This window comes from Pantherophis guttatus, chromosome 3 (genome assembly GCF_059756535.1).
Source record: "Pantherophis guttatus breed Tessera chromosome 3, ASM5975653v1, whole genome shotgun sequence".
In the NCBI taxonomy this organism is placed as follows: domain Eukaryota; kingdom Metazoa; phylum Chordata; class Lepidosauria; order Squamata; family Colubridae; genus Pantherophis; species Pantherophis guttatus.
The window spans coordinates 50,950,761-50,976,022 of NC_142065.1; the positions used below are offsets into that span (position 1 = coordinate 50,950,761).

Here is a 25,262-nt window from a genome sequence, read left to right on the forward strand (position 1 = left end):
ATCAGAGGCTTTTTAAAAAAACTTTTAAAAGCATTTTTTCTTCGGCTGAAGAGGTTATAGAAAAAATGCTTTTAAAAGTAAAAAAAAAAAAAAAACTTGGCCATGCCCACCCTGTCACATTACCGTCCCCCATTACCGTCCCCCACCATTATGGCCACGCCCATAGTAACAAATTTTACAATTCACCACTGAGCCAAAGTATTTTATTCAGAAGCCGGTGAAGCTGTAAGAATGTGAGATATAAAGAAAACAGCTTTCCCCATTTGAATAAAAGACTTCAGCTTCTCTGCCATGAGGGTCTGCAGGCTTAGATTTTACCCCGTCTAGTCAGGCTTAGTTTGGGCCCAGTCTGCTTGCTGCTGACTGGCTAGTTCGAATGAGCAGCTTCAGGGATTGGGGCATGGCAGCCAATTAACAAGGGCCTTGCATTTCAGCCTGATGAGACAAAGAAAGCTACCTCACCTTTCATTGGCTGCTGTTGCTGCTGTTGCTGCCTCAATCCCTGAAGCAGAAAGCTGCTGCTTCCAGGCCTAGGCCTGCTGGCCACATGGCCCCAGCTGAGGGGATTTTACTCAGAAGCTAGTGAAAATGTTTTCCTTGGATTTCATGTTCTTACAGGTTCACCATCATCTGAATAAAACACTTTGGCTTCTCTGCCAGTGGGTCAGCTTCTTTTGGACCTCTGCAGATCTTCAAAAAAAAAGTAAGATCTTCAAAAAGTAAGTCATAAAATAAATGGCATGATTAATATTTCCATTATTTTCAGTGGGAAGTAAAGGTAATTAAGTTAGCATGAATATAACCTATTAAGATTATGTTTAAAAATATAAAAGAACTGTATGTTAAAATTGTCCGATTTGCAACTAAATCATTTATGTCCATCCTTTGATGTTTGTAGCAAATTGTACATTTTTGTTTTGATAAAAGAAAAGTGAATAGTCATTGAGAATCAATCTGTTTCTTCAGACTAGTTCATCCTCTAAAGCTCTACTCAGGCAGGGATTACGGAGACCTGGTTAGGCCAGGAGGGAGGAGTTCCCCTTGTGGAAATGTGCCCACCAGGTTTCCGTGCATTCCATCAGCCAAGGACTCAGGGAAGGGGTGGGGGAGTGGCAGCAATCATTAGAGAAAGTCTTTGCCCGAGGGAGGCCACTGTTCCTCAGATAGCCGGATGTGAGTCCCTCCTTGTGAAGTGGGGTCGGGGGATTCAGATGGGCCTACTGATTGCGTACCTGGCTCCCTGCCACATAACAGCGGTCCTGCCTGAGCTGCTCGACATTATAGCCGGGGTGGCGGTGGAAACCCCCAGACTTATTGTTATGGGGGATTTTAACCTGCCATCTGCTGGTGAGATGTCGGAGACGGCTCAGGAGTTCATGGCTTCCATGACGGCCATGGACCTGACCCAGGTAGTTCAAGGCCCCACCCACTTGGGAAATCACACTCTGGACTTGATTTTTGTCTCTGATCAGTGGCTGAATGATCTAAGAATAGGGGATATAGACATCAAACCCTTGTCATGGTCTGATCATTCTCTCCTTCACATGGACTTTCAAGTCATTTCCACCCACCGCAGGGAGATGGAACCAACCAAATGGTTCCGTCCCAGGCGCCTGATGGACCCCAAAAGGTTCCTGATGGAGCTTGGGCCATTTCCTGAGACTCTGGCTCACAACTCGACTGAGGACCTGGTGGTCGCCTGGGACAGGGCGGCTACTGGGGCCTTGGAACGCGTCGTGCCTTTGCGGCCTCTGACCTGATGCCGATCTCGTCTAGCTCCTTGGTTTTCCGAGGAGCTGAGAGAGATGAAACGTCGGAAAAGACGCCTGGAGAGCGATTGGAGGACAAGCCGATCTGAATCTGACCGAACACAGGTGAGATCTTATATTAAGACCTACCTAGTGGCGATAAGAGTGGTGAAGTCTAGCTACTTCTCCGCTCTTATTGCATCTGCAGAGAACCTCCCAGCTGCGCTGTTTAGGGTGACCCGCTCCCTACTTCAGGTGGAGGTACGGGAAGATCCCTTAAAGGGTCGAGCTGAGGATTTTGTACAATTCCTGCATGATAAAGTCGCTCAGATTCGGGAAGGCCTGGACTCCGATTGGGTAGATCCAGGGGAGGAGACGGGGGCAGGTCTTGAGAGCGTTATCTGGGAAGAGTTTGACTCTGTGGCTCCTGAGGACGTGGACAGGATTCTGGGCAAGCTTAATGCTGCCACATGTTTATTGGACCCGTGTCCCTCCTGGTTGGTACTGGCCTCCCGGGAGGTTACACTAGGCTGGCTCCAGAGGATTATAAATGCTTCTCTGAGTGAGGGTGTCTTTCCCGCCGCCTTGAAAGAGGCGGTTGTGAAGCCCCTCCTCAAGAAGCCTTCCCTGGACCCGGCTATATTATCAAATTATCGTCCAGTCTCCAATCTTCGCTTTGTTGCGAAGGTTGTTGAGAGTGTGGTGGCGCGACAACTACCCCGATACCTGGATGAAGTTGTCTATCTGGATCCGTTCCAGTCGGGCTTCAGGTCACGATACATCACGGAAACGGCATTGGTCGCATTGGTGGATGATCTCTGGAGGGCTTGGGACAGAGGTTGCTCCTCTATCCTGGTCCTATTAGATCTCTCAGCGGCTTTTGATACCATCGACCATGGTATCTTACTGCACTGGCTGGAGGGGTTAGGAATAGGGGGCACCGTGCTTCAGTGGTTCTCCTCCTTCCTCTCTGACCGTTCGCAGTTTGTGTTGGCAGGGGGGCAGAGGTCGACCTCGAGGCACCTTATTTGTGGGGTGCCGCAAGGGTCAGTCCTCTCACCCCTTCTGTTCAACATTTATGTAAAACCGCTAGGCGAGATCATCCATGGTTTTGGGGTGAGTGTTCATCAGTATGCTGATGACACACAGCTATACATCTCCACCCCAGACCACCCCAATGATGCCCTTGCTGTGATGTCCCGTTGCCTGGAGGCCGTGCGGATCTGGATGGGGAGAAACAAGCTCAGACTCAACCCCTCCAAGACCGAGTGGCTGTGGCTTCCGGCGTCTCGGTATAGTCAGCTGGTACCATCACTGACAATAGGGGATGAGATCTTGCTCCCCACAGAGAGGGCCCACAACTTGGGTGTCTTCCTGGATTCACGGTTATCTTTAGAAGATCATTTGACGGCTGTGGCCAGGGGTGCCTTTTATCAGGTTCGCCTGATCTGACAGTTGGTCCCTTTCTGGATCGGGACGCCTTGTGCACGGTCACTCATGCCCTAGTTACCTCCCATATGGACTACTGTAATGCTCTCTACATGGGGCTCCCCTTGAAAAGCACCCGGAGGCTCCAACTGGTCCAGAACGTAGCCGCGCGGATGATTATGGGCGCAGCTTGTTACGCCCATGTAACACCTCTTCTACGCGAGCTGCACTGGCTCCCGGTGGTCTTCCGGGTGCGATTCAAGGTGTTAGTTATCACCTTTAAAGCTCTCCATGGCTTAGGACCTGGGTACCTACGAGACCATCATTTGCCACCAATAACCTCCCACCGACCAGTTCGTTCTCACAGGGAGGGACTACTCAGGGTACCGTCAGTCAAATTATGTCGACTGGCGACGCCCAGGGGGAGGGCCTTCTCTGTGGGGGCTCCAACCCTTTGGAATGAACTGCCCCCGGAGATACAGAATATCCCTAATCTCTGTGCTTTCCGCCATGCCCTCAAGACCCTGATGTTCCAACAGGCGGGGCTAAACATACGAACATGTGAATGATTTTTTAAATGTGATCTAATTCTGGGTTTTATTTAATTGACCAAACTAAGTAATAATTTTAATTGGCAATTTTATGATGTTTGTGTGTCTATATTTTTTCTTGACTGTACACCGCCTTGAGTCCTACGGGAGAAAGGCGGTATAGAAATATAATAAATAAATAAATAAATAAATAAATAAATAAATAAATAAATAAATAAATACATACATACATACATACATACATACATACATACATACATACATACTCCTTAACTGATTTTTCTTAATAATTTATCTATTTAGAACAACATAAAGGAAGCAGGAAAAAAAGGTAACAGAATTCCTAATGGAGCAAAATCCCTACAGCTATATAGAGATCCTACAGTGGTCTCTAAAGTGATCTTATTACCACAGTAAAAAGCTAATACAATGACTTTAAAATACAGCTATTACTGTTTCAAAAAATATACTGGTACTTGCTAAAATTTTAGAAAGTACCTATGTTAACAGATAGCTGCTTCCATTAGCAGAAGAACAGCTTCCAATATATGGGGGAATAATCACAAATCCAACAAGTTTTTATATTTGCTTGAGAGTCTGTGAGAAACCCTTTGCTAATGTTAGAATGAGACTTCACTGAACAACTAATGTAGTTTTGTGTTCTTGTAGTTCTTGAAATCCATGTCACAGAATTCAGTGTTTCAAAGGTATTCATTTTAGCCATTTTTGACATAAGATTGCCAGATTTAAAAATTCTGAGTGTTTAAACATTTCACGGAAAAATCTTTTTATAATGCTACTATCAAGCATTGTACATTAGGCTTGTCAAATTTCTTGTTTCTGATCAGATTGTATTTAACAATGCTTCAAGTGTACAATGGCTTATTTAGTTATATTAACAAAATACATATCAGTAAAAAATATACCTTTATAGCAAAAAAAAAAAAAAAAGTAAGTAATCCATCGGAAATGGGGTGGGGAGGAGTAAGTGGAATCTGAGATATTAGCAAAGCAGGCCCAGCGGATGGGATGGGGGAAGCAATTGTAGGGGAACATGAGGTATCTCAGTGGACTGGGGGAGGCCTTGAATGGTCTGCTCCAGCATTAGGCCCCACATGCTGTTCCCCAGCCTGAGATACCTCATGTGCAATTAAAGACCAGTGTATTCTATTAACAAATGCATTGGGGAAAGCAGGGAGTGATCACGATCATTTAACATGATTCAATCAAACAAATCCCCAGGTTACAAATGTAATTGGCAGACTCTATTCCATTTGTAACTGGAGGATTACCTGTATAATGAGATTGAGGGAGGGTCTCAGGAAGTCCTTCCTTAGCACCACGTGAGTCCTGTGTCACACCCACCCTAGCCATGTCAACCCAGACAAATGACCATGCAGCCATGCCCACCCAGGCATGCCCACCTAGCCACACCCATAGAACCTGTTGTTAAATTATTTGAATCACTGGACAACCACTGGACATGATTAATAATAAATCGGTTTAATTGTAACCTCCTGTGTAATCTTCAGATCTTTCATGTCTGACAGGATGATAAGGTAAGGTGTTCAACATTATTCCAAAGTTACAAAGATATATATATATATATGTAAAAAGTTAAAATCTTGGGTGTTTTCCCGCGTCATTAAAAGTCTGTTAGTTGAAATGCTTAAAATCCTGGCTAAAATCCCATCTTAAAATCCTCCAAAATCCCAACAAATACACACCTGCGAAAACTTGAGAAGACACACACACACATGTATGTATGTATGTATGTATGTATGTATATATGTATGTATGTATGTATGTATTTCTCCTCAGTTGGAGAATATATATATTCAATGGTGAGAATGAGGAGATTTTTCTTACTCCATGAATGGTACCAGCCCAGAGGGGAACAGAACATTGATTGGGTGAAGTTTTTCTATATATGTGGCCTGCAAGATTTCAGAATGAATAGTCCACTAAAATAAGGGAGAATGCATTTATGCTGTGAGAAATTCTTAGAAGGAAAAAAGAAGATTGGAAAAATAACCAAGATTTCAGCCTTTTTCAAGCACAAATTTGTAAACACTACTTATCTTCTTTGTTCATAGATCCTATATTTTTCTAGAGAGCAGAAGATCGCTGAACTTTTGGTTCACAGCAGGAAGAATGCATCTCTGCTTCTTATATCTGATTGGCTTCAAAATAAGGTAAGCATAATTAGAGAAAAAAATCAGAGCTAATTTTATTTCCAATATTATCCTACCAATTTATTTGTCTTATTTTTATTAACATTCTTTTAATGTTATCTGTCCCATAATCCTTGGGGGCTGAAGTAGCTGTGGGGATATGGTTGTTGTGACAGACTGCCAGGAGAGGAAACAAAATTAAGACAATATTATTTTGCCCTTTACATTCTTCAATGTTTGTATTGTCAATAGCCCTTGGAAAAACTGTAATTTTCAGGGGCTTCTTCAGTTTGGCCTGAAATATATTTACATAGTATAGAGCCATGATGGTGAATCTATGGCACGTGTGCCAGAGCTGGCACACAAAGCCCTCTCTGTGGGCATGCATGCCGTCACCAGCTGCTCTTTTGGTTTACAGTGCACGCATGCACACTGGCCAGTTGGTCTTCTCACGCGCCCGAGTGCTGGAAATCTGAAGACCAGCTGGCCGGTGCACTAGCCAGCTAGTCTTCAGGTTTCTGTTGCTCCGGCGTGTGCATGTGTGCCCACTTTCCAGTTTGGGCACTCAGTGCCGAAAAGGTTCACCATCACTGGTACAGAGGCATCAGAGAATGAGAGAAGGAGATTGCCTTTTCTTTTGCTACACCTTGAAAGCACAGGTATGCTAGCAAACTCAGTAAGCAAGGCAAGAAAGGAAGAGAAGAATTAAAAGAATTGCAAGAGAAGAATTAAAAGAATCATAAGACAAATAAGAGATTTGTGGACCATCTGGCCTATTAAAAGGGAATGTTTTTATTAAAATGAAAGCAAGAGAGAATTTGAGAGTTATAGCGTTTGCTTCTGATTTCAGATGAATCCTATGTCTCACTTTGTATTAATGCTAGTCTAGGATAAAACTTGATTGCATAGTTATGATTCAGCATCTTTTAGAAGCTCAATAATTGTCTTACCATGCTATATGAACTAAGCCATCTTGTTCAACCTTCATATAGTTTTGTTTGGGCATAACATATGCAAAAACAATTGTTAATTTGAATTTATGACTTAGAACACAATTTTCAAATGTTGCAGTTCCTTAGAAAGATAGATAAATTAGCGTGACCCTCATCCATGAATTAAACCATTTTATTGAAGAGAGGGTTGGGAATGAATTCAATATATCACTTATCAACAAAAGTAAGTCTCAAAGTGCTTTCTTAATTTAGCCTTACTTTTTATTAGCACTATGATAGATTAGTCATTTTTAGCTTCTCTCTTACTGTCCAACAAAATGTTTTCCATTTTGAAAGGCTAGAAATTTAAAATATCAGATAAAAATGCCAAACATCATGGACACGGACACACACCCCTACAGTCCCTTCAGACTATGGATATATTATTATATGGCATGCTGTAAATCACCAGCTGGAGACAAACCATTTGCCAAATGCAGTTGGTGATGGATAGGACAGCAATAGGATCCATTGCTTACCTCTCTCCCAAAACGTGCTGTGGATTTTGATACCTGGTTTGTCTGAGCAGAGCAACTGCATATCTGCTCAGGAAACATGAGAATAGCTTTTGACAACTGCCTGCATAATCCTGATTGTGCTTGCAACTTGGTGATATGCTGTGTTCCACACTCTGAGAAACATGGAAACTCTGTAAATCTAACCACACAGTCCTTGAGATGTAAAGATGGAAATATAACTATAGAGAACTAAAGAGATGACCTTGGAGAGAGAGCAATTAGCTGAACATGTTTTAAGTTACAAGGACTCAGTGCATTTTTTCATTGGCCTGTCTCCCTTTCAGGCAACCTATTGTTTCTAATTTGCATTTTGCCTTTGAGAACTCCTGCATCTACTATTCCTGGTACCTTGGACTTCCTATAGGAGTTAATAGGCTATTCAGCTCCTCTTAAAAGAACAGCTATATATGGCAAAGGCTGCCTACAAGCGGGCAATAGACACACAAATGAAAGGATGTCAAGCCTGGATTTGGTGTGGCTTTCAATTAAGTTTTTGTTTTCAGCCTGATCCTCCAAAAGCTGAACTGAAACTCTATTGAAACTCTAATTCTTACCAGATTAATGTAATGACATTTGTTTAAAACGACCTGCATCAATGAATATTCATCCAGATTTCCATCCATCACTACCTATGCTTGAGGAACATTTTATAATCTAAAATGGCTCCTCCTCCCCCATTCTGGTTAATGGGGAAAAATATTAAGTAGAATCTATTCTGGATGTGGGGGAAATTATTGAGATATCTGATTCATTAGAACAGCTACCCTAAATTGAAGAGATCAGAGCAAAGTGCAGTAGACATCCATGCTGTACATCAGCTTTTACATCAATTTCATCTAAAATGTCCAGTAATGCCCCTTCTGCCACTGCTATGAAGTGAAGGTGAGTTCTGTGATGAATAGGATGCTGTGCTTCTCAGCAGGGTAGACTCTCCAGAACAGACTAGAGAAGAGGCTACCCAGCTCCATCTATCTCTGTGCTGCAGGAGTTGTTTGATAGATTTGGGGAGCTGCCAAGTGAGAATGGGAGAACTTAATCCATCAGACATAAGAAAAAAGAAGGGTAAGGGCAGTGGTGGTATTCAGCCAGTTCTATCTGGTTTGCGCGAACTGGTAGCGGCGGAGGTGGGAGGCTTTGCCCACCTGCCTGGATGTCATCACGTCCCGTTTTTTACGCTCTGGACATGCGCTCACATTTGTGAACCGGTAGCTAAGGTAAGTGAATACCACCCCTGGGTAAGGGTTTGCCAATCCTTTCTATTTCTGAACAGCAGGAATTGTCTCGTGAACTTTATTTATTTATTAATCAAATGCATATGGCACTCATCTCACAGAAAGTAACTCTGGGAGGTGTACAATAATCCAATAAAACAGTGAATAAATAAAACAATTTTTACCTAAAGCCAATATTTACTAAAAGAGCATTAAAAACTATAAAAGCAGAATTAAATCAGGTAAAGAAAATAATTGATGGAGGGATTTTAATAATTCAGCTGTCCCTTGGACAGATCTGCTGGTATAAATTCTTGGTTGATTTTCAAAAGTTCAGGAGTGATGAAGCTGACCTCATCTCTGGGAGGAGAAGATTCCACAATGTGGGTGCCACAGAGGAAAAAGGCCTATCACCTGGGCCTTCAATTACAGTTCCTAGACAGTGGAATTTGTAACAGGCTCATTTTGTTGGATATGATGGGACAGGTAGATGAAATTAGGAAGAGGCAATCTTACAGAGCTATTGCATGAGGATAGGCAGATCAAGTATCTGATTCATTTCCATAACACCTTTCCAGAGTTTTGATGTGTGGAGGAAGGAAAGTTGGGCCTAATGAGGGAAGTAGTGGTGGGAAACATAGGGTCAAACTTGAAAAACAGTTAGCAAAACATAATATAAGGACAGGACAGGAAAAAAACATTACGACATCAAATTAACTCTGCCTTAACTTTCCTGAGTATGAGAGAGAGAGAGAGAGAGAGAGAGAGAGGGAGAGGGAGAGGGAGAGGGAGAGAGGGAAAATGCTGTTATGCTTCCAAGATAATGTGTTGTTCTATATTGATATAGCTTAATTCAATAAACAGAGTTCCTATATCAGTTTGGGAGTAAATTTCTTGGTCTGAGGCACCCTGAAGGTCTAACAATAGGTGTCTGGAGGCGAGGGCAAAAGGGAAAGTGATAAAACATGCATCACAGTGTCACCACACACACTCATCTCTTTACATACTTGCATATGGTATTGTCTCTGTACATACTTGCGTATGATGTTATGACGTAAGTAGAAAAGATCAGAGTTTTGACAAGACATTGCAATACAGGTCATCATGAATAGGATTATTTAACTGTGGATAGATCAAGGAACATAAATAATGCAGATATACAGTATATATTTATTGCACTGGAAATAGGGATTTCCATTCATCTTTCCTATCGCCATCTCTTCACCCTTCCTTCCTCTTCCTCTTAATAAACATTCCAAACCATGATACCAGTACAAGCCAAATCCACAAAATAATAGCATTTTGGGCACAGGGAGATCTGCAGCAGGATATGATTGAATTAGGGAAAGGTTTGGGTTGTTTTTCATCACAAACCACATCATAAACTGTAATCTCAAAGTGACACTTGCACAGCCACTATTTCATACCGCAATTATGATAAGGATAATGAATGTTATATCCGGAAAATATAGTGCATTTCCCAGTCATTATATAGCAATTGGATTACTCACAAAGACAACCCCTCAATAGCAAAGGAGATAACTGGCTAAGACAGTAGTTATTGTTTTCTAACAAGTAGAAAAGAAACATGAAAAAGTAATTATGCAAATAAATATATGTACTGTACACCTTCTCTTTGAAACGTGAAAACAGGTTAGATGGGTTGAATCTGAGCACAACACTCATTGTTTGTTTGTTTTTTTTATTGAAAAGTTTTAAAAAGTTTTACAGACATTTCCCCTTCCCCCTCCCTGCTCCCCTTCCAACCCTCTCCTTCCCCTCCCTCCCCCCCACCATTTCCCAGAGCAAAATACAGGGTATAACATCTGACAATCATAAGCTAACATAAGCTAATTATCTATAGCCTCCTATCCCCCTCTTGAACTTTTAACTCCCCTTTTACTAAACTAAATTTAAGTACTTTATAAAATCTCTTTAATCATTCATAAGCTATTTGAAATTTTTTAGTCCGATATTTGCCTTGAATATAATCAATCCATCTTTTCCATTCTAACATATATTTCTCATTTGAATGGTCCTTTAGATATGCTGAAATTTTCGCCATTTCTGCTAAATTTACTACTTTTAATGTCCATTCTTGAATAGTAGGTAAATCTTCCTTCTTCCAGTACTGCGCCACCAAGAGTCTTGCTGCTACACTCATTGTTTGTTGCTGTATGTGGAAATGTGTGCATCAATATAAATTCAGTTTGTTTATTGAGCACATTATTAAGTTAGTTCAAGTGTTTTTTTAAAAAAAGTTATTCCAAACGTTACATAAAATATCTGCACTTGCTTTTAGTAACAACTTTCTACAACATGTATAGCTTATATACATTGCATATCCGACTTGCTATAAATTTCTGGGAAACCTTTTTAAATGGCATTAGGGTTGTCTTGATAGATTCCAAATATAAGGAAAATAGCCAAGAAAAAAAACTAAGCAATTTTAACAGTGATCAATCTAGATTCATATTAACAAGCTTGTTGATTTCCACTCATGTTGATTTCCATGTAATAGGATGCATTCAAATAATGAATTTGTGTTAATGTTCCAACTCGTGTAATTTATTTCCAACAGCAAGCTAATTCTAATCAATCTTTATTAATCATTATCTGTAATGGAACATTTTTGATATTACCCCCAATTTAAGAGCATAGGAAATTAATTTCATATTATTTCAAGAGATCCTCTGTTGGCTTACATGATCAAGGATGCTAAACTTTATTACTATAGAGGTTCTGTCAATAGCTACATCAAAACTAACATTATTCACCTTCTGGAGGAGGGCAAAGATTACTTATTAGGATCCACTGTCAATTGTTTCAAAACCGCCAATTACCATGGAGTTCAAAAGTATCTATAGCCTCTAGATTAAATAGACTGAATGAAAAAGTTTGGAGCAAATCAACTGCATCTGAGAGATACAGTTTATTGAAAAAAATAGATTTGCCACTATTGTTAAACTAGAATTATTTGAATATATATGTATATGTATATGTGTATGTATGTATGTATGTACTGTATTTTTCAGAGTATAAGACGTACCTTAGTTTTTGAGGAGGAAAATAAGAAAAAAGCTGATTGGTAATTGGTGAGTGGATTGGCCTGGAATACCCCCAATCAGCTCTTCCCAGAGGTGAATTTTAGCAACAGGTTCGTTTTTTTTGTGAGCTCACAAAAGCTAGGCACACCTTGCTTTTTTTTCTGCCTCTGAAACTTCTGAAACACTGTTTCAGAAAAAACTTTTTTTTCTGCCTCTGAAAGCCTCCGAAACAGAGCTTCAGAAATAAAAAGGCTTTTTTTCTGAAGCTCTGTTTTGGAGGTTTTTTTCCTGAAGGACTATCTGTACACTGTTCAATCCCCTTTCTTTGGTATTGGTATATAGATTAACCTCTTCCGATCTGTTGGTTATTGTGTCATTCTCCAGATTTGTTAGCATAGCTTGGTTAGAACCTTTACTGATTTTGTTGCTTGCCATATTATTTTAGATAAAAACCTTTCAGAGGCTTTTTTTCTGAAGCTCTGTTTGAAGGCTTTTCTTTTGAAGCTTCATTTCTGAGGTTTTTTTTCTGAAGCTTCTTTCAGAGGCTTTTTTCAGCCTCTGAAATCTCCATTTGCGAGGCTGGGCAGGGCTACATTCGGAGTATAAGACGCACCCAGATTTTCACTGTCTTTTTTGGGGTAAAAAGGTACATCTTATACTCTAAAAAATACGGTATGTATGTATGTAAATTTAGGCTTGGCTACTAAACTTCTTTTCCTAAAACAGGGATTATTAGATCTTTGCACATTGTGCTCAAGATACCCTTAATAAAATGTTTGATCTCACATCAGCAAAATCTTGAGGCTGAGCCAATCAACTGTACTTCAATGAAAGTGGTTTCTACACATTTTGTCTGTCTGTCTCTGTCTGTCTCTGTCTCTTCCCTGTCTGTCTGTCTGTCTCTCTCTCTCTCTCTGTCTCTCTGTCTCTCTCTCTCTCTGTTTGTGTAAATAACTTCTGACAAGAGAAACAAAGTGTCATGGCTGCTTTGCTCGACATGAAACACCTCAACCCTAAATATTACCCAGTCTGGGACTGAGGAAAAATGCTTTATATACCATATACACAATATTACCAGATTTGCTCTTTTTCTGGCATTTATTCTGGCCCTATCAATTGCAAGGATCTTCCATCTTCTGAAGTGTGGGTGGTGGGAGGAGCAATAATGGTGAAAGTTGACAACAAAATCATCCTTGTACATCAGCTTTGACATGTTTACTATTCCAGAATGGTTTATGGATTATTTAACAAGCTGGAGCAGCATGAAAATGGCAAGCATTCAGAATCTTTGCCTTGTTGCTCCACTCCAGACAGTTATCCTTTCAAATTATTCTTGTATTTACAATATATGTATCCTTCTTTTTCTCCAAGTTGACTATCCCATTTAACCTCATATTAACAATATTAATTGATAATAAGAGGATTGGTTGAGACAATTGAACACAACCACTCAGGAAATGTTATAGCAGAATAAAATACGAGTCCCCTTTTCCATTCAAAAGCCAAGCAAATCAAGTTCTTTCCTGTCCTTGTCCAAAACTCTCTCTTCATATCTCCCAGGGGGATATGTTTTCCAGATGTGTTTTCCAGACTATAAATCCCATTATCTTATTGGCCATCTTGTTTGGTAATGAGAGTTATGATCTAACTCTCTAAGTTGTCTAAGTTGGAGAAGACAGCTTAGTTTATAACACCAGCTCTTGGGTAACTTAGCAGCCCCCCCCCCCTCCCATATTGTGACATTGGAAAGGAGTAACTTTTGAAACTTTACACTTGCATGAAATTGGAAGCCTGTCACTGGCCAGCAGGAATGGATAGACATTTGATGAATATCAAAGAAACTGAAGGATTGCACGATGGATTTCAAAGAAAGATAGAAACAGTCATTTATTTGCACCTTGCTAAGATAGGACTTTGTCAAATGATAAAGGTATTAGAAGAGTGATGAAGCAGATGGCAGGGAATAAATATTCTGACTTAATCATCCCTATTGTCAGTCACTTTTCCACCAAGTTGTGCCCCTCTGAGTACTCTGGGTTTTTACAAAGGCGATATGGGACTGAAGCCATGAATATGTGTAGCATATTTTTTTTTCCACACAAGAGTTAGATGTGATTAGTTACAGTTATCCCACTTTGAACATTCTTGTTTAATTTGTAGCAAATTAAACATCCCTACTAGTAATATTCAGAATAGATTTGCAGTTTTGTGACTAGACTTAACATCTAAAGAGGTGCAACAAATTCCAGAACCATACTATAAAGCCTGTATTATAACATTGCTAGTATCTTCTGTAAGTATCTTCTAAGATTATGCCTATCTTCAAAGGGACAAAAGTAGTCTCCATTTCTAGCCATTGGAATGAAGAGGCTGCGGCAGATTCTTTACAACAGCAGTCCCCAACCTTTCCAGCTTTCTAGCGGACTTCCAACCTTTCCAGAGGACTGGTGGCAGTGGCAGGAAGTGGGGGGAAGAGGGGATGGTTCCACATTTGCATTGGGCAGGCACGTTTGCGTGTGAGGCTCCATTTGCATGAGCACTTGCTACGTGCAAATGGAGTTGTGTATGCAAGTGTGGCTACCGCACTTCCGAATGGACCATGAACTGGTACCAGGCCATGGCCCGGGGGTTGAGGACCTCTGCTTTTCAAGTTCAGGGTTTATGTGGAAACCACTTTGATAAGACTCATTGGCTAACAAAGCAGTTTCTCCCTTCTCACCCTTTGGATATTAAATTATTGTTTCTATGGGTTCTATATTATGATGAGTGAGAGAACACACCTCTTTGTAGCTGTATTTCAAGAGGAATTGCCCCTGAACTATGCAGTACAAATACTTTATTCCTACTGGATCAAAAGTGAAATATAAGAATGAACCATTATTGTAATATGGCCCCCCAAATATAGAAACATTGCATGTTAAGAACATAAAATTATCATTACTGTCTTCATCACCACTATAAACTCAGCTTTTTTCAAGGTTTGCTTTTTTGCACATGGAATATATATAGCTGCAATTGCAAATGTAAATGCAACTAATTTGACCTATAAATTCAAGACCATCCAAGAGCTACCAGCAGGAATATCTGCACAATTGTTGTTACATCTGTGAAAATTAAAATAAAATGCATGCAGGCTATTTTTAATTATTTGGGTGGATTCTATGGCACTTTTATAGTGTTAGTATGTGATCATCAAATGGGTTTATAGACTTTTGGTGCCAGCACCAAGAAAAAAAAAGAATGTCTGCTGACTTTTGTGTCTAATGTGGCAATGACCTAACTAGCCTAGGTACTTTGTCTTTCAACAGAATAATTTCCCTCCTCCTCAGATAATCTGCTCAGATTCAGTTTGCCCAGCATATGAGACGGCTTTGGGGTAGTGTGTGCGCAAAACAGGAGATTATATGATAGGAATGCAAATGACATTTGAAACACCAGGTTTTAATTAGATCAACATCCCATGCTTTAAGACTTGCATGAAAACATCAGACTTAAGAATTCTTTACTAGGCATTTTCCATTACTCCCACACTAACAGAATCCTGTCTATAAAAACGTACCTACCTATTTTGTATTTCTTATTGTCCAAAAGGATTATAGTGATGACAGAAAAAGCTCTTAGAATGGTTATAATACCATTATTGCTTTCCGATCAGATTTCTGAGTGAAATGCAATCAGGGTTGCTTTTAGGCAATATCTGGGAAGCTTTGACAAAAGAATTCTGATAGCCTATAATATTTAGGAGATGTGTGTCTATGAAGTAAGAGAGCTCAAAACTCTAGGTGAGGATGATTCAGCTGGGTTCACCCTCTCTAGTCAGGGGGAATAAGTAAATGTCTGAGTGACAAGAACAATAGATTGCAGTTTGAGTTAAGAAGAGAAATAGGTCTTGGTTTGTTAAGCAAACAGCATGCCAGGGGCTTGCTGACCCCCAGGGACCTGACATGGGAGCAATAGACTTGAGTTGTCTGTTTGGGGTTGTTAAACCTATGCTCTGTGTTGTATCCTGTGGTGCTGAACTGAAAGAGTGTTTTACTGTAAAGGAACTATGGAAACATTAGTAGAATGTAAGGGCTGAATGGAAGAATGGAAAAGGAAGAAGAGGAAGGATCTAAGTGCACTAAAATTCTTGACAAAATATCACATTGTGTGCCCAAATTAAATGAGAATAGGTTATTAAAATAATCTGGTAAATCATAAAACAAACAGTAGCAAGGTATTAGAACCCATTGCCTGTCAGGCCTGTACAAGAGCATTTGTTGACTCCAAAGCACAAAATAATTTATTATTGCTACCTCTAATACAAAAATCTAGTCAACTAACTATCAAAGCTAAATTGGCTCTAGATAGGGTTCAACGGAATTCATGGGGGAGCTGGAGTTAGGTCTCTCATGGCAGCGCAATGACTCCAAACTGATGACACTTTTAACCCTGCCTTCCTGCTCAGCCTGCACTACTCCCATACTGCCAATTTTATAACAATAATTGCCCTGAATTACCCTATCAACTTCATATGGCTGCTCCTCAGAGTTAAAGATTGCTTGTACTGTGAAACTAATTTAAGGATCAACCCTTGCATTTATGACTTTCATTGGTCTGTAAAGCAAAGGAAAGCTGAAGTAAGATCATAAGTACAGCTGGGGTTCCACTTATTGGCTGCTTCATTTAACAATTGACTTGGCAATCCACCAGTTGGTGGTCAATATATGAGGACTACCTCTAGAGATATAAGATGGGCAGTTCCCAACTTAAGAAGATACTTCATACATTGATACTATCTTACACAGAATATGAAATATATCTCATGATCTTGTATTAAAAAGAGGAAGATATAGAACAAATTGCTAAGTAACAAAATGCAATTTATATTTTTATAAGTAAGTGTAAATATTATAAATTTCATAAAACCAGTGCTTTTCTTTAAAGATGGAATCTGGATGCTAAAGAATGGAGCAGTACATAATTCTCTCTTATCTAGCGATCCATCTTGTGTTTATCTCTAAAGTGAGGGTTGACACTCCTGAGGTATTTATGGAGTTTCCCTTATTCTTTACAGCTTAAAATATTGTGCTGAAAGAAAGCACTGCACGAAATAAAGAGAATCTTAATTCTCAAAATCCTATTTTAACTTAACTTATTACAGAAGAGATTTCTAAAAGCCAGATCTTTTTTTTTTTTTTTGACTTTCTGATAACTGAAGTTGCTTCTAAGTCTCTGATCAGTCTTGGGGTTGCTTTGTTTTATTTGGCAGTACTCTACAAACTCCAGGTTTTTGTTAGCATAGAGGGGCATAAGGGGGAATTCATATTGCTATAATGAATATAGATGTTGATGAGTGAAAGTGATGATCCTCTGAGTGAAAGGAGATTATCATAATGCTACCAGCCAAGGAGTACCAAGGTTCACCAGAAGGTAAATACATGGGAGAATAATGGAAGAAAAGAAAAGATGTCTGAGTGAGAATTTGAAGATAATTAAATGGTACATTGACTTTTTTATTCAATGATTTAATAATAATAATTAGTCTTTACATAGCACCTTTTGTGGATTTTTATCTTTATGCCAACACTTGTAGCACATCCAGCATACCTCAAGACAGCTACCTTGGGACTTCACCAGTGGTGGGTTTCAATTTTTTTTACTACCGGTTCTCTGGGCATGGCATGGCTTGGTGGGCGTGGCTTGGTGGGCGTGGCAGGGAAAGGATACTGTAAAATCTCCATTCCCTCCCCACTCCAGGCAAAGGTTACCGCAAAATCCCCATTTCCTCTCGATCAGCTGGGACTTGGGAGACCAGAGAAAAGATGGGGGCAGGGCCAGTCAGAATTTTTACTACTGGTCCTCCGAACTACTCAAAATTTCTGCTACCGGTTCTCCAGAACTGTTCAGAACCTACTGAAACCCACCTCTGGACTTCACTAAGACAAGGCAACAAAAAGAAAGAAAACAGTCCAGTCTCTGGTCTAAGTGATTTAGTAGCTTTACTTCCTCACCTTAAACAGATTCTCCAACAGACCACTGATCGATTTTAAGCTGATTAATGCATGAGCTGCCACACAGATGGACCATTTCAATATCTTGTTGCTGACTTGGACCCCAAGATTTTGAATTGTATCAGAACACACCATGATAATCTTACCTTTGAGCTAATGTCCTAGCTGCAGAGATACTAAGACTATCTTCAACAAACTGAATTTTTGAGATAGGGAAAAGGCATTAGGATGATATGACTGGGCAAATATGGCTTTTCTCTCCAGCATCCCATTGACATTTACGATCATTAAAGCTGATTGATAGTATCCAGGTCCCTATTCCCCTGACTGTACCACAGCTGAGATTTCCTTGGAAAGCTTCTGTTTGAATCAAATTTAAACTGTGTTTGAACATATGAATTTTTGCTCTCATAAAAGAAAGCTATAAAGGATAGAAATGCTAGCTAAGGTCAAGCTGGTCGATTTTACAGTGTCTTTTGGATGTATTATTTCTACTATCACTACTTTTAAAAGATCCATAGTGGTAATGCTTAATTTGTATCAGTGGGAGATCCCAGCAGGTCCATCTTGACCTTAACAGAATTTCCACCAAAAAGTTAAAACATTAAAACAAAAGAGAAGAAAGGAGAGAAGCTTCACAGGGATGCCTCTTTGATGTGATTGCAATCTCCCTGATCAGCAGGCCAGAAGAGTTGGGATGGAGCAGGCAAAGGCTATGCATGCATGTCTGTGCGCTCATCTGTCAAAAGGGAGAGAAGCAGCGATGTGGGGGTCTATCATTAACTTGGCTCTATGAGAGGCAAATTACAGACTTGGTTACACAATTAGGCCAATGCTATAGGAAATGGAAGAACAAAATCATTTTGCTGTGAATTATTTTAGCACCGTCTCCTTTGCTTTGAATACAATAGCCTGGGTAAAATTAGCCACTGTTCTTTTTTGACAGGGATTGATAGACATTGGTGGCCGGTATTGGAGATGGTGAGAAGAGGAACTTAAGACACCTGACCTTGATGACAGCAAAACATTATACAATTAGTTGGCAAATCTGGATACAGAAACCTGATGCAAGCCAAACCAATGTATGATAGTTGGGAAGGATGTGGATGGCTTTTAATTCCTCACTTTCTCTTATAATTATGAAGAATGTTTATTTATCTTTATTATCATACATTAAATGTGCCATTGTCTTTCTGCTCTTGTAAATTTTGTGGGGAACTAGTGACTTTTTTTGTAGTCAAAATAGTGGAAACTAACAATATTCTAATAAGTTTAGGAGATTTTTCTAAGATGGAGTTTCTAGATCCCACAACTGCCCACTTGCAGCTGAATATTGCCTAAAATCAGACATTGGGACAATTTCCTTTCTAAGCAAAACTTTCAGGGTTTTTTTTTCCCCAATAGAAGCTTTCATTAAGGGTAGTGTTGAAGTAGAAATCAGGAGACTATGAGTTCTACTGCTCCATCATGCATGGAAGCCAGTGGATGACTTGTGCTGATCACCCTTTCTCAGCTATGCTCCCCTTACTAGACTGTTGCAGAGAAAATAGGAGAAGGGAGCATTATTTATATTGTCTTGAAATGTATAAAACAAAGGTGTGATTTAAATCAATCAATCAATCGATTAATCAATCAATTAAACACTTAGAAGATCATGTGAAACATTTCTAACCATAGATAGAATACTAACCTAGTAAGCAATTTTGCCCATAGTATTGGTGATGGGAATAAGTCAAAATGCTAAGCTGAGATGAAAACTGGAAACAACTTCTAACGGCATGGTGGTTGGAATGCTCAGTGGGCATAAACATGGATATTGCACAAATGAATGATCCCATAAATGAATGTTAAAGTAAAATTTTGGAAGGTCTGTCTACTGCTAAACTGACTGTTGTACCATTTGCCTTCTCAATGGGAACTTAATTTATACAAACATTCTTGGAAGCCCCATTTGCTCTTGAATGAACAAGGACATATACAAGCTTAGGACATATCTTACAGAAGTGCCAATCACCTTGCCCCAAGACATGGGAGAACAGCCAGGTCTTTAGGACTTTAGGGCTATTCAGAGTCATACAGATCTCCAAAGGAATCTCATTCCAGAAGACAGTCACCACAACAGGAAAAACAGGTTTTCTCAGTCCTAACAGATGACACTGATTATCTGAAGAAACATGAACCACACCAAACTCTTTATCTCTTACTGATTGGGCAGGCACCATGAAGGATAGGCAGTCCCTCAGATAACCAGGCCCTATGCCTTATAATATAGAGTTGAGGAAATTAATATGTTCATCAGTCACTTCAGTAATTTCATGAGAAAAGTGCCTTGGGAAAGTACATGATATCAGCAACTATAGGCACAGTCCTTTAAATGATAAAATTGTGGGGATTGAAATAATAGAAATGCATATTACTGGGGATGCGGTGGCATAGCAGCTTAATGATGGAGCTGCTGGCCAGAAATGGTCTGCATTCTAACACTTTGAACCTGGCTCTGCGAGCCGTGGGAGCTGCTATCGTTTGCGCCACAACTCCTGCCCAGCCAGCAGTTCGAAAGTATGTAATATTGCAAGTAGATAAACGAGTACCACTTTGGTAGGAAAATCCTATCAGCATTTGTGTGTGCAGAGAGCAGAAGCCAGTGCTGAACCTGGCCAGATGTGAGGCAATGCAATAGAAGGCGAGGCCAGATGAGGCAAGGAGAGTTCAATTCTCGAATACAGCTCGTCTGCCTGGAATCCACATTGTATATCTGATATTAATACAATTGAGTGGGTCCAGAGGTATTTCACAAGAAGAGTACTCCGCTCCTCTACTCACAATAGAATCCCTTATTTCAACAGGCTTGAAATTTTGGGCTTGGACAATCTGGAACTGCGTCACCTGCATTCTGATTGAAGCATAGTACACAAAATTGTCTGCTACAATGTCTTACCTGTCAATGACTTCTTCAGCTTCAACAATACACGGGCAAACAATTGATACAAACTCAAGGTAAACCGTTCCAAACTCAATTGCAGAAAATATGACTTCAGCAACAGAGTGGTCAATGCCTGGAATGCTCTACCGACTCCGTTGTTACATCCTCTAACTCTCACAGCTTCAACCTTAAACGGTCTACCATGGACCTCCCCCTATTCCAAACAGGTACGTAAAGGGGGCGTGCAGAAATGCACCAGCGTGCCTACCATCCTTGTCCTACTGTCCCCATTTATTTGTATTCATTTCCTTCATGTCCATGTTCACATTCATACCTGCTATCTTGTACATGTTTGACAAACTAATAAATAAAATAAAGACTGGAGGAGGAGTCTGGAAGAGCCAGCAACCCAAGCACTGCTAGTCAGTTGGTATAAGCTAATTTCCCCCTCTGCAGTGTACCAAGGATAGGCATGCAAGTACTAAACCAAATGAACTAGCAACTTAGGCTGTCAGGACTGCATTGTGTCTAGCATTTGTAGATTTCCCTGACATTGTATGCCGCACATTAAACAAACAAACTAACAAACAAACAAATAATATACACATCACCCATGCTCTCTTTCTGAGAGTGATGGTATTTTCTCTAGAGAAGGACCAATAGATTTATTTTTTCAATTCATTCTTATTTCTAGGCTTGCTTTTTCCTTCTTCAGTTGCTTTAATTTTATTTTTTTTCTTTTTTCCCCTTCCTCCTTCCTTTATATAGCATATGTATTACATTCCAATCTTTTTATTCTTTATTTCTTTAATAAAAGAAATAAGGTTATAGTTATGCTAATTTTGCTTTAGTATTCTTCCCTCAATCATTTATTCCTTCCTTCATGAATTATTTCTTCATTGGCATCTAAATTTTTTACTATGAAAATTTTAAATAATACAGTATGCTTTTCTTCCAGTGTTTTGCCTGTGTAAACATGTCTCTGTGTTAGTTTTCTTACCAGAGAAATATAGGAATGATATGCATTACTTGCAGCTTTGAGAACATTCAGGAAATGATCTCTGCAAGTGATCTTTAGTTGCTGTAGACTCACAACTGCCAGTTGAAAAATTCTCCATGAAGTTCTATGAAACTGGGAATAGTTCAGTTCTTTAGAGTGGACTGACTGTTCTGCAAATTTCATCCTGCTTTTATTTACAGGTTTTCAGCATTATTATTGTTGTGATATATATATATATATTCCACACTTGATACTTGGAGAGTAGAACTGCTTTTTTTCTCAATGTTCTCAATTTGCACTCTAGAAAAGCTTTTTATCCAATTGGCATTTTTTGACAAAAACCAGAAGTAAATGCTGGAAATCATAAAAAAAAAAAAAAAAATCATGGTTATGTGACTGCGGGATGCTGCAAATGCCTGAAAAAGGTGAGTCCAGTTGCCAAGTGGTCACTAAATATCCACTTGCTAGGTAAAAATTATCGGGACTAGTGCAAAACTGGTTAGGCTTCTGAAACTGAGGACCTTGGTACATCATTGATCAATCTCTGTCCTTTAGTACTGTAGTCTAACAAAAGTGCTTGATGCTATCTATGGGTTGGCATTAGAGGTCCTTAGGTGAAAGCCCTTGAGATAGGTGACAGAAGGCTGGATCAGAGTGCTGTGAATTTTGGGAAGGAAATGGTGCTGCCAGCCTTGAAAGAGAAACTTTATGCTTCCTGCTCAAGAAACCTGTGCTTGACCCTGTTAATTTGAAGGATATCTCATTTTGTAGTGAAGAAATTTATGCAATGTTCTCCACTTGGTTTCAGTGGAAAAAAATGAACAAATAAGTAAAACATTGTTATATTAAATCTTAAATCAGATGATTTCCACTCAGTGACTGATACTGTTTTCTAGTATCATCCAATTATTGCAATACCTTTATAATAGCAATGAGAACAGATTTTATATTGTGTCAACAGTGGTTGGGCAAACTAAGAAGACACTAAAAGTTGCTAAAACGAGATGACCAAAATTTCTGTAATCATCTAAAAAAATCTGTTATCTGGTATGTAACAAATTCTAAATTAGAAAATCCTATGTTAAAATACATTCATTGGCTACAGCTTTAAAAATCTAGAATTTTCTTCAAATGGAGACTTGATTTTCATCTTTTTATGCACTAGTAAATATTTCATTGAAAGTTCAGTCAAGCATAATTTAAACAAAAGAAAGTGTTATTGACTGTACTGAAATTTGGAATTTTCACAAAGTACTACAATTGCAGTAAAAGCCTACTGTGAATGTAATGGGACCGAAAATAAAAGTATAAGAACTAAGAAAACCCCATGTCACTATGATAGGCTATTATGTTTTATTTATCTGGAAAAGTAGAGGTTAGGTTACATTTGTGCTTTGAATATTTTGAACCCTGAGATAGATTATGAAAAAATATGACATAAATTCAGATTAAAAAAATGATTTGACAGGAAAAAATAATGACTTTATATATTTTATGGAGCTCCAGCTGCAGTTTGGGAAGTAAAGCTTCTTCCTGAATAGACAGTAAAATCTAGGCAAGAAAAAACTCAAATCCATCCCATGGATAGATCCAGACTTTGGACTGTCACTTGAGTTGGTGTTTGTTGATATCCAGGAAAATGGACTTGCTCAATAAAATTAATAGTTAATTTAATACTGGCTTCATTAAATACTGCATTAATTCTAGGGTATTAGAATCAAAGACACATTATAATTATTTTTCCTATTGAATGCAGAGACTGGATATTTATTTATTTTCCTTTTCTTCTAGGGGTGAGTTCTATCTACCTTTACTACTGGTTCACAACGGGGCTGCACACGTGCACTTGCTTTGCTCGCACGCTCTTCTGCACATTCGCAGAAGCGTTCTGATGATGTCGGGGTCAATGGGCAGAGCCTCCCGCTGGTTTTACTACCGGTTCTATAGAACCGGTCTGAACTGGGGGCAACCCACCACTGTTTTCTTCTGTAGTTCTTGCAAGTTCCGCCAACAAGATAAATGGTTGGCATTTTAAAAAGGATAACTCCAGTCACTTCTAAGTGGACATTTTCTTTACGTTGTTTTCATTATATTGCAGATCACAATGGAAAACAGGAAATACTCATGTTATTTTTACACATTTTCAATAATTCCATACAGTAACATCCTTCTTGGTATCTTTTTAAGGGCTACATAGTTCTATATACTTTATAAAATTGTGAATGGCTACACAACCTAATTCTAATGCATATATTATTCACTTATAATAATTATTATAAGTCTAGTAGAATTAACTCAAATGACAATTGGTCCTATTTTATCATATTCTTGCACATCTGTATCAAACTGTATTTTGGGAATTATGCAAGTTTTGTCTCATATATTTCTACATGGTCTTTCTCTGATAACACATGTTCTTTGTTCATAATAATTTTGTCTAACTTGGATAGGTTAATATATTCTAAAATGAAATACAAAAATAAAACTTCATTGAAATGTCAAAGTAGTAACTGCAGAAGCAGCAGAAATGCATGTTTGTTATTGCAGAACTTTTGTTGTTGATCCTACCAAGCAGACAATAAAGTAAAAACCATTCTATTTATTTGTGCCTTTCAAGCAACATTTTCATTAGAGAACAAAAGATAAAAGTAATCAACATCTGATCATACATGAAGATGAAAGAATTTGACTGTGTCCTCATGTAGCCCACATGGGTGCAGAAAATATCACATATGTCAAAAACATCCAAGAACTATGAAGATGCAAAAATTGATTTTGGATCCCTTACTAAAATGTCTATTTTCAATATATTTCCTTCCAATATCCATTTCTACTTTATTTTAATTGCATTTTAATAATCTTCTAAAACCTAGAACATCAGAATATTTGTACATTGTAAATGTGGTGGGGGGAGTGAGATACACATATTAATCTGGGAGATTCAATTCAGATAACTTTCTGTATGGCTTTTCAAAAGACTGAATTCCTCAAGGATTACTATCAAAATGCGAGGAAGAGACAGCCTCTATTCTTGTTGAAGGTCAATTTTGAATATGCCAAAAATCAATTTGATTGAAAGTTGAGTAAATCTAGACTTGCTAAATATCCTTTTTGCACAAATATGGAAGTAATAAAATTATTAAAAGTGTGACTGTACTTACCTGGAGCAAATCACATTGATGCCAAAATGATGTCACTATCACAACTCTAAATTTGATAAATAAATTGCCATTTCATCATGTCCCCTAGCAGTGGTGGGATTTAAATCTTTACTACCAGTTCTGTGGGCATGGCTTGGGCATGACATGGCTTGGTGGGCATGGCAGGGGAAGGATACTGTAAAATCTCCATTCCCACCCCACTCCAGGGGAAGGTTACTGCAAAATCCCCATTTCCTCCCGATCAGCTGGAACTTGCGAAGCAGAGAATAGTTGGGAGTGGGGCCAGTCAGAGGTAATATTTACCAGTTCTCTGAACTACTCAAAATGTACGCTACCAGTTCTCCAGAACTGGTCAGAACCTGCTGAATACCACATCTGGTCCCCCCTCACCCATCCTGGACACTCCAATGGTAACCATCACTGATTTTTCTAATTACTCATCAGTGAAATTTAAGAAACATACAGTAATGGATATGATTTTGAGAAGAGCTGACCACATATCACAATCATCAGAAT

At 39.1% G+C, this 25,262-nt stretch overlaps 1 long non-coding RNA gene across 1 annotated transcript; it reads left to right on the top strand.

Annotated features, from left to right (window-relative positions):
- Positions 1–468: 468 nt before the first annotated feature.
- LOC117664395 (uncharacterized) lies at positions 469–24,187 on the top strand. Its single transcript, XR_004591029.3, has 5 exons — positions 469–719; positions 5,824–5,922; positions 18,609–18,744; positions 20,509–20,812; positions 23,377–24,187. It is a non-coding gene; the product is annotated as an uncharacterized LOC117664395 (long non-coding RNA).
- Positions 24,188–25,262: the final 1,075 nt, after the last annotated feature.